Here is a 10,391-nt window from a genome sequence, read left to right as displayed (position 1 = left end):
GTTGGAACAAAATCCATAAGTCTTAATATAAAACAAATAGAAAATAAAATAATGTTAGTAACTAGTTTTTTATTAATAAGTAGTAAATAACAAACTGAACCGCACAGACAGACACGGACAAAAAGTTACACTCACTGGCGGGCTATTCACCTTGCTAATTTTAGTCAGGAAATAGTTGTAAATTACAGAAGCGTATTGCATTCAGTTGGACATTTATTTTTTGGTTTGTTTTATGGTTGGTTTTTCGGACAAATTTTTTCCTGATTTTCTGAATAATTTATTTTTTCTGTTTTTCTGACTATTTTTTTTTCTGAGTTTAGAGATCATTTAAAGCAACAGACACATTCATTCCTTTATTGAGAGCTCGATTTAACGGAAGCAAACACACTGGGAGATAGTCCTGTCTTTAAGTCATATAGATGGTATTATCATTAGTTTGTCGACTCTACGCAGGAACCTGAGGACTTTGTGGTTGTTCAGAAGAAAAGCCCATTCAGATCTGCTAGACATAGAAATATATTTATAGCAAAATGAAGTTGAAGATGGGGCATGTATGTGCGGGCAGGAGTCACCATAGGTTCATGGGAGTCACTGCAGGTTGGAGGTTCTCGCGGGAGTTCGAAGTATCTCAATAATTCAGGAAAAAAATGACTCCAAAAAACGGGGGGAAAAATTACCACAAAAAACAGAAAAAATGACTAGAAAAACAAGGAAAAGAATTACTCAGGAAAAACAGGGGAAAAAAATTAGTCAGAAAAACTGAAAAAATGATTCAAACCAAAAACTAAACTAAAACCGTGTTTTGTTTTTTTTTCCAAGTGAACAATACGCTTGAGTAGGCAATAACCTAGCTAACAGTACTGCTGTGTGTTTACAGCTAACAGCTGATAATCATGGTAGCTTTTCTTTATTTAATTTTTCTCTCTTGATTTGTGTTTGAGTTGTCGTTGTGTGCTTGTGGTGGCTGTAAGATATGAATGTAAACAAACAAGTGTATCCCTAAAATGCAATGCAGTCGTTAAATGCCCAGAAACGGACATAACGTGCTGGTAGTGGCATTATCAGTGCTGTACACAGTGGTGGCGCCGGGGAGGAGCTAGGTGGTGCTGTAGCTCCCCCTATAATAGCCATAGCACCCGCCCAGCACCCCCAAGAAATGTCTGTGACTTTCTATATTTATATTTTAATGTCATGTTTGAATAGTCTTTTTCATGTTGTTTAAAAATGGAAATTAAAATAATAACTAAGAAAATATATTTTAGTCTAAAAAAACATGAGGCGCAAACATGTGATCTTCTTTGACCAATGGGCGCAGCGCCCGGTGAACCTTTGACTTTAATGCATGGCAGCTTGTTTTTGATAGCGGAAATTTAGCAGAGTAAAATACACCAAAATGGATCGTTTTTTGCTCCCTAAACGTCCACGTTCTGAGTCACAACCTGAAGGGAAACGAGACTGTGAAGTTCTATGGTAAGTGCATGATTTCCCACTCTGTTGGCTTTTACAAATTTAATTAATTTGGTGGTTGAAGCACAAATCTTGGCTCTTCATAGTTTACATCTATGATGCTCCAACAATAGGAACACTGCTGATTCATCATTACACCAGTGTTGGTAACTGGCTGTGTGATTTCGTGATCTGAGCAGGCCGAAGCGTGCACAGTGTCTGTTGCCTTCTGTTGCTGCTGTTTGCTGCTCCGTTGTATTCAGGGCTCGACTGTGACGGAATTGTTTGAAATCTTATTTTCAGAGGTTTGCATTGGCAGGCTTATGTATATTGCATCCAGGGTTCTAAATTAACTTTTTTGATCACCAGCCAATTTGGCTGGTTACTTTCTAAAGTTACCAATCAGAATTTCCACTAGCCAATTTTTTTCCAGTGAAAATAAGAGAGTTTAGATAAAACAGATGAGTGCTGCTGAATGAATTATTTTTACATTTTGGATTTTATTAACATAATCCAAGTACAATACATACACATACATGGTCCTTTACAGCCTCGACTTTAAAATTATTAGTTCCCAGCACGAAATTGTTTGTTTTGTTTTTTTTTTTGTGTACATGCGGCAGTCCTTACAAAACATGACGACATTTTCGTGATCAAACACAAGCCATTCACGACCCGTCAGCCATTTGGCATTGAACTTTCTTTTTTTCGTTTCGCACGCATTGTTGTTGATATTCTCAATCTCATCCCCTGCCTCCTTCCTCTTCTCGCCCCCAGACGTCTGTCCAACCAACCACCGCCGCATTTAGTTTAAGTTTAGGCTACTTTTTAATTTACTTTAGATAGCTCCCTCCCTTCTTTTGATAGTTTCTGCTCTGTTCATTCATTCTTTTTCTTCTTCTTCTTCTTCTTTGTGTTCCATAGTTTCTCGCGCTGGTTGGTTGCACTGCCCGCGCGCCCAGCCAATGGGCGTCTTATACGTCATCACGTATCCAATCCAATCCAATCCAACTTTATTTGTTAAGCACTTTAAAACAACCAAAGTTGACCAAAGTGCTGTACATGAGAATAAATAAGAGTAGCATCACAACAGTGTTCATGGGAAGTGTAGTCAGTACTGCCCAGGGAGCGAGAACAGTAGAGCGGCTCTGACTGACATGATTGCCTCATGCATCACCGGCCAAACTGGCTTGTAAGTTTTTTGTTTTTTTTTAACCCGCATTTGGCGGGTTGGCGGGTGTTAATGTAGAACCCTGGTTGTCTCTATAGCCCTTGTGTTGAATACTTTCACATATATTAATATACATATATTAATGCGGGCGTGTACGCGTGTCTGTACCAAGGGTGGTCCGATGCGACCTCCATAATGAAACATACATTACTATATACTATACAGTGTACTGGTATATAGTAAATATTTAACAGGCTACATTTTATTATTTAAAAGTGTAAAATTAAACAAAATAGTCCTGTCTGTGCCTCCTGTTGTATATGAAAAGTGTCCTGAGAGAACTATAACTGAATTGAAATTGAATTTAAGCAGACTCTGTCTCCACCTCCACCACCTCCAGAGATGTAAGCAGGCAATAAAAATGTTCTGCCGCTAGAGGAATCAAAATATAAGAGTTTGATGATGTTAACCCTCTATGGCAGGGGTTCTCAACCTTTTGCAAGCTGGGCCCCCCCCCAAACCTGGCTTGCCACCCCCACTACACCACCTTGCATAGATAGATAGATAGATAGATAGCCCTAGGCTAGGCTATTATTTTTAGGGCCACATTATTATTATTATTATTATTATTATTATTATTATCACCAGTAGCAGTAGGTATAGGCCTATTATCATTACTAGGCTATTGTTATAATTGGCAGTAGCACCAGACTTCTAATGTGAGCTTGCAGGCATTATTATTATTATTATTATTATTATGAGTAGTAGTAGGCCTATTATCATTACTAGGCTATTGCTATATAATTATATGAGGTTACATGCTTTATTGTTGTTATTATTATTATTATTATTATTATTATTATTATTATCATCAGTAGGTCTATTATCATTACTAGGCTATTGCTATAATTGGGAATTGGCACCAGACCTCTGATATGAATTTATTCTTTATTAGTGTGTGTTTAGTAGTGTTATTACTAGGCCTAATAGTAGGCATATCATCTGCATTTTTGACAGAAGCTTGCAGGTAGGCGATGTTAATGCGAGACCTGAGCCTGCTTTGCCTTGCAAAGATCCTCAATTCTTGGAGCAATGTCTGATAAACATAGCCTCAAATCATCCTCGATTTGTGCACGATTGCAGTACTTTGTTTTGAGTGCAGTCATTTTTGAGAATCCTGCCTCACACAAATATGTCGACGCGAAAGGGAGGAGAATCTTCAAGGCGACGTCACAGAGTTGAGGGTATTCCTGCATCAGTGCGGCCCAGAATGACGAAAGAGGGCATGAGGTAAAGACTTCCTTCAGCCTACTGTCACTCTTCAGCTCAATGAGCTGTTCCTGCATATCGATTGACAGCTCGTTTGCTGTGCACACAAATGGATCTCGAACCCACGCAAAAAAGCGATAATCCTCCTTAACCCTGTAAGACCCAAATATAGAAAAACCTTTAAAAAAATATTTTTCTTTCAGATGTTGTTGTAGTAGGCCTTTGATGCAGAAATTAAAGAGTTTTTAAAAAATAATGTTTATGTAAGTTTATAGAGAAATGTTGTAATATTGCAACATTGGGCTTAGGTGGGAGCAGAATTTCTGTATTTGTACTCATGTTGTCTGAACAACAATTCAGAACAACTACGGGTTAATTTGCGGGTTGATTGCTTACTTAGCCCCATAAAGGTATATAACATTAATAATAATCACACATTAGTCATATTTTTATGAAGTCATTTATTAAAAAACTGTTAAACAGGATAAAACTCTAGCTTTTTCTAGCAACTTCTTCTTCCTTTTTTTTTTTGACTGACTTTATTGTTAGTGAAAGTCCCAAAAAGTTCTTGTCCTCTGAAAAGAAAGGCGAATACACTTGCTGCATTGCGTGTTGGTGTTCCTTTTTGCAGTGTCTGCAGCGTCCCCCTGTCTCACTGGGAAATGTGCAACTAGGTCCTTGCGTACATCCAATGGGAGGTGTGCACATCTCTTGGTGGTCTCTTTGAGCATTGAGGGCTTTCTGATGTCACTATCTGTGATGCTGGGCTCCCTTTGCCTGAAGATGGTCATCCTTCTTGGAGTTCGAAGTGTTGTGTTTACCAGGATGGAGAGGATGCTAGTTGTGCCTGAAACTGTCTCCTGTTCTTGTCTCTTTGCTAGACATCTTGGGCTTTGCAGTCCGCTTGTAGAGGAGCCAGGCATTGACCACAGCGAGGATGATGGTGTGCCAGAAGATATACATGTACCAGCGACGGGATTTGATGGGGAACTTATTTTGGCTGTAAATGAGTCCACAAATCCATACCTCCCATGTACTTGTTGTAGGCCCAACAATGTAAGGCCTCTCACTTCATGTGGTTCTGGTGGCTGGCACGGTTCGGTCCAGCAAGGATGTGTGCGGCCCTGTTGTCTACCATTTGATAGCACAGATGTTGTGATTCCCTCCACTCTGACGTCTGCTTCTCTCCCCTTTTTTAGCTCTCTCGTCTTGGTTACAGTTGGGTGGCGCACCTGCCTGGTGTTCCCACGTAATGAATTCCCGATCAGGAGTTTCACTAATAATGGAACACAGGTGAGTAGTTGTCTGCATACTTTTGTAGTTCTGACCTTCTGGATGTGTGGAAGCAGCTTATCACACATCCTGACAATCCAGTTCAGATTTGGCTCGTATTCCATTGACATTGCCTTGGTAGACGTCACATCATGCCGAGATTCCAGTTCTCACCCACACTTTGATCCCATGGGTTTTGCTTGCCTTGCTATATTGCTTGATGCTGCTGATTTCCCCTTGATAGGATACTTTCACTGCCTTGACAGCTTGTTATGCTCTCTACTTATCATGCTAAAAGAAATATGCTCCCATCCCAGCCATTTAGTCAAACAATACTGCCTTGACATAACAATACTGCGTTTTGTGCTCTCTAATTATCATACTAAAAGGAAACATGCATACCCCACTTATATCCCCACATTCAGGAACATTTTCCTTTCCCAGAACTGAATTGTCTGTTGGTATCCTCTTTGTGGACAAGTCATGGAATTTTAGGTCAGTCTGGTCAAATTAACTACATTTTTAGAGATAAAACTTTTAAATCAGTCAAATTTGACCAGAACACAACACAAGGTTAGAATGTATACTGTCCATGTATAAAGAAAATACTTTGTTAGAGGCAGTGGTGTAGTGGAGGGAATGCAACCTGTTTGGGCCCACTGCAAAAGCCTGCTATTTTGACTACCACACTCACCCAGTGTTGTAGATTGCAACAAATATATAACAAGCTCTAAATGAAATTTGATGAATCTATTCACAATAACTACATATGTACATGCTCTGTACATTGTAATAACAACCAAAAAATGTAAAGACATTTTTTACTAGAATCTGATGAATTTAGTCCAATGAAACAAAGAGATGTTGTTCGAAGAAACCTCCTGAGAGGTTGAGTGAGTTCAGGCCATTCAAGGCGGGACTTATAAACAAATTTCGACCATCCAATAGCATTGTGAGACTGAACAATAGGCCCCAATGACTATGTAAATGTGGTAAAACATAAGATAAAATATAACAGATTGCTTTTTAGAATGGCAAAAGATCACGATTTGATTTTAACAGGGTGTTACAGGGTAAAACCACTTCTTTTTTTTTTGGTAATTAAAAAGAGAGAACCTCCTGACGTGCCTGCATCCGTGATAAAGTCTGCAACGGCTGGGGAACATGTCCCCTTGACTAATGCGGCCATGCGGGTAGTTTTGTGTGAAGGCCACTTGTCGAGGAATTGAGTTTCGCGGCCTTGCAAAGCCAGGCGAGGACTTCAAGGGTCAAATATACGACCAAATAGGACAGAGACGCAAGCCCATAGTGTCATCCAGATGCTTCGCCAGATCTGATTTGATTTCTGTCAAAAACCACTTCACCTCCTCTCGCAGCTCAAAACCCTAACAGTCAAGGCTGTTCGTGCCTGACCCCATCTCCTGGCAGAAGACCCCAAACAAGCGAGAGTTTAGTGGCCGTGATTTGATGAGATTTATCATTTTCACGGATTGGTTCAGCACGGAGTCAAAGAGAACCGGCATTTTTTTAGCAGCTAGTGCTTCGCGATGGACCATGCAATGTGTCCATTTCACAAGTGGAGCTACTTGCTGAACGTGAGCAGCTAGGCCGCTCGCGGCCCGTCATTGCCCGGGCACCATCCGTGCATAGGCCAACGCATCGGTCCCAAGCCAAACCATTTTCACAGATAAAAACATCAAGGACATTGAAGATGGCTTCTCCTGTAGTGTGCGACTGAAGAGGCCGGCAAAACAGGACATCCTCCTCAATCGTCTTGTCCCGCAGATACCTGACATAGGTGAGGAGCTGTGCCTGCCCAGCAATATCAGTGGATTCGTCCAGCTGCAGCGCGTAGTAAGGACTCTTTTTTATGAATGACATCAGTTGCTCTCTGATATCATTAGACATGTCTGAAATTCTCCTAGCGACTGTGTCATTGGACAGTGGTACTGCACCGAGTTTGGCTGCTGCACTATCTCCTATCATTATTCTTTTGCGCAGCCGGCAAAATGAGAGTCTCTGCAATTGTATGCGGTTTACCCAGTTTGGCTATTCTTTTGGCCACTACATACGATGCCTCCAAACACTGTTTAGACACAGTGCTGTGCGCTGACATGGTTGCCTGTTGCTGTTGGAGGCCATCAAGCTTTCTTTTAAAATATTCAGCCGGTTTGTCCTTAATGCCAGCATGCTTTGTTTCGAGGTGCCTTTTTAGTTTACAGGGCTTCATGCTGTCGTTTGCCAGCACCTCAGCACACACGACACACTGAGGTCTCAGATCAGCTGTGACTGTAAACCCAAACTGCAGGTATGCTTCATCGTACCTTCGAAGCTTTTTTGCAGCTGGTGGTGCGTCGGTTGCCTTGTTGGTCCTCACTAGAAATCTCTCCATTTGTGTTGGTTTTGAAATAATTTGGATGTGGATTAGTTGTGATTTCAATAAAGTTTAGGCTATGATGTAACGAGTGTGTGTGTGTGTGTGTGTGTGTGTGTGTGTGTGTGTGGCTATGTTGAGAGACTAGTATCGGGGGCTAATCAGTTGGGACTTAGGCACGATCTTTAATACAAACAAAACAAAATTAATAACAAACAAAATAACGATTTTACAGGCAATGCAGATTTTTTTATATAAAAGACTGTTTGGGTTTTGGAGTATAAGAAAATGATATCGAGATTGATAATAGATAGAGTAGCGAGAGCTGGCACAAGCGAACTTGGCAAGAGACTAGACTAGAGTGAATGGAGCTACGCGCAGTGTTGTATTTTTTGTGTGAGAGTGCAGAGTGAGTGAAGAAACATTTACATTTAAACCCCGCTCTGTGAGCCAGAGCGGGAACGGCGGCGGCCATGCGCATGCACGATTCATTTACAGCCTGGATGCGGAGTGGTGTGTGTCTCCTCTCTGCTCTGACTGCAGGCTGCTGCGCGAGGTTACAGAGACTGACCGCCTGTGAGTGAGTGCTTCGCCATTTTGCGCCACAAAAAGTAATTTCCTGGCCCTTTTCCATCTGGGAAAAAATATATTCCTACTAACAGGTGAGTAAACCTTCATTTTTGATTCATGCAGTTTAATTAAATAATGGAAACTTGTTAAAATGCAACTGTTGCCCTCAGGCAACAACATACCATTTATGGAAAATTGCATATGTTGCCTTGAGGCAACAGTGAACCATTATGGAATCAGCATGGCAGCATGAGATATTGGTAATGTGTGTTAAGGTATATGTTCAAAAGCATACCATTCATCATAATTTTGTTTTGATCTTAACAATTTAACAAAGATATATTTGATGCTGGTTGCAGTAAAGTTCAGGCTATTCCTATACTCTGTAGGCCATAGTTACTACTATAGTGAACTTTGCCTGTCTTATTTGCTTATAATTTCCACACATTTCTTCCATTTTCAGAATGAACTCAGCCTCATTCTATGCCCCTTTAAGGAAGAAGAGGGTAGAAATAACTCTTCCAGTTGAACATTATTAGAGTTAGGTAAAGATGATGATGAGCTGCAAGAATACTTGTCAGGAGAAAGTGAGACTGATGAGGAGGATGAGAGTGAGAATCAGGATGAGGATGAGGGCAGTGAAGGTGAAAGTACAGAGACAGGTATTTTTAGTACAGTATAAGATAGTGTACTGTAAAATGCAATTTAAAATTAATTATTCTTTTTTTTTATTGAATGCTTAGCAAGTGTGCTTGTTTTTCAGTTCCTCTTCCAGAAGCAATAGAAAAGGCCAAGAATCTGGGATGGAAAAAATGCATGCGAAAAGGGGAAGACCATCAACCAATGGAGACCTGGCTGAGAAGAGACAGAGAGGCCCTACTTTAACAGTGCCATCACCACCTGTGCGTCAGGACAACACTGACCACTGGCCTATTTGGGTGGAGAAAAAGGGCAGGTGCAAATACCCTGGATGCAAGGGTATAGAGAAAGTCTAGTGCACAAAATGTGTCACATACCTGTGCTTCACTCCCGTAAAGAACTGCTTCATGGAGTTCCATAAGCACTGAGCAGCAGTGGACACCACAAATGGATGTCAGGAAAGACACAGGGGACTGACAGGACTGTTTTGCAATCTTTGTTTTGATAAATAGTTTGTTTTAAGTTCGAAGATTTACACTTAGACTGTTCAATACGTTCATTTCAATGGGTTGTTGGTTCAATGGTACAGGCTGCTCCTGGCTAATGTCACCTCTGGACGAAATGAATTAACAACAGGAAATCAGAGACTTTTGTTTCCACATCTATCAAGGAATCTGGACACTGTTTCTCAAATGTGGAACTTTTTATGTAAAGATGAAACCATATTATTAGCCCTATCTTGTTACTGCTGTTTACATTATGATCACCTGGACACCCTGGTGGTCAGGAAGAAGAATACAGTGCAAACATCTTTGACTCCTAGATTTAAACGAGATGTCATGTATAATCCAGGGCCAAAATTCTGTTCTGTTCTGCATATAGGTCCATTTTGGCTTTGACTAAATGTTTTCAAACCATTTTTCTTCAAATTTCAGTCCGTAATTTTTGATAGAGTTAAACTATTCCTGTAGATGTAAAACATAACCACCTCCTCAAAATTAGAATAAATCAAGTAATTCAAGTCAAGTCTGAATTAAGCCACAAGTTATTGTTATTGTGTTCAAGTCCAGTTGCAAGTTTATTTTCCGCTGCAGCAAGGACCTTGGTACATGGGGCACCAGCTCTGCTAGGTTAGCTACCAAAGGCACCCCAGATGAAAGTCGGTACTATATGACAGTTGCAATATGGCAGAAGTGTTTTTTTATTTTTTAAACTTGAAGTTTTGTGTTCAGCACACGCTACTAGTCAATATTTGTGCCTTATGCTCCTGTTTGAAGGTAGTGTGATGTCCATTAGGTGTAGATTGTAGTGAAGTGCTTTGCTTTTACACCCTACAACCAAAGTAATACACAGACAACTGGTCTTTAATCCCATAACTATATTTGACCAATTTATATGTCATATACTGTATATTAGCCATGGTAAATAATATGCAGAATTAAAGCTGCAAGCAGCAATGATTGGGCCCTTTTAGTCCGTGCACGCCGGGGTGTACTGTGGTTGTCTTATGCACCCAGCATATCATGTATAGACCAGGCAATGAAAATTTAATGTCAATTAGGTCTAAATAAATCAGATCAAAATTACCTTTTGTTTTCTTACCTGTGAAAATAAGGCATTTTCCAAAAACCATCTTTACTTTTTCTTTTC

Source organism: Dicentrarchus labrax, unplaced genomic scaffold (assembly GCF_905237075.1).
Source record: "Dicentrarchus labrax unplaced genomic scaffold, dlabrax2021, whole genome shotgun sequence".
NCBI classification, from domain to species: Eukaryota; Metazoa; Chordata; class Actinopteri; family Moronidae; genus Dicentrarchus; species Dicentrarchus labrax.
Note: the sequence above shows the minus strand (reverse complement) of the source record.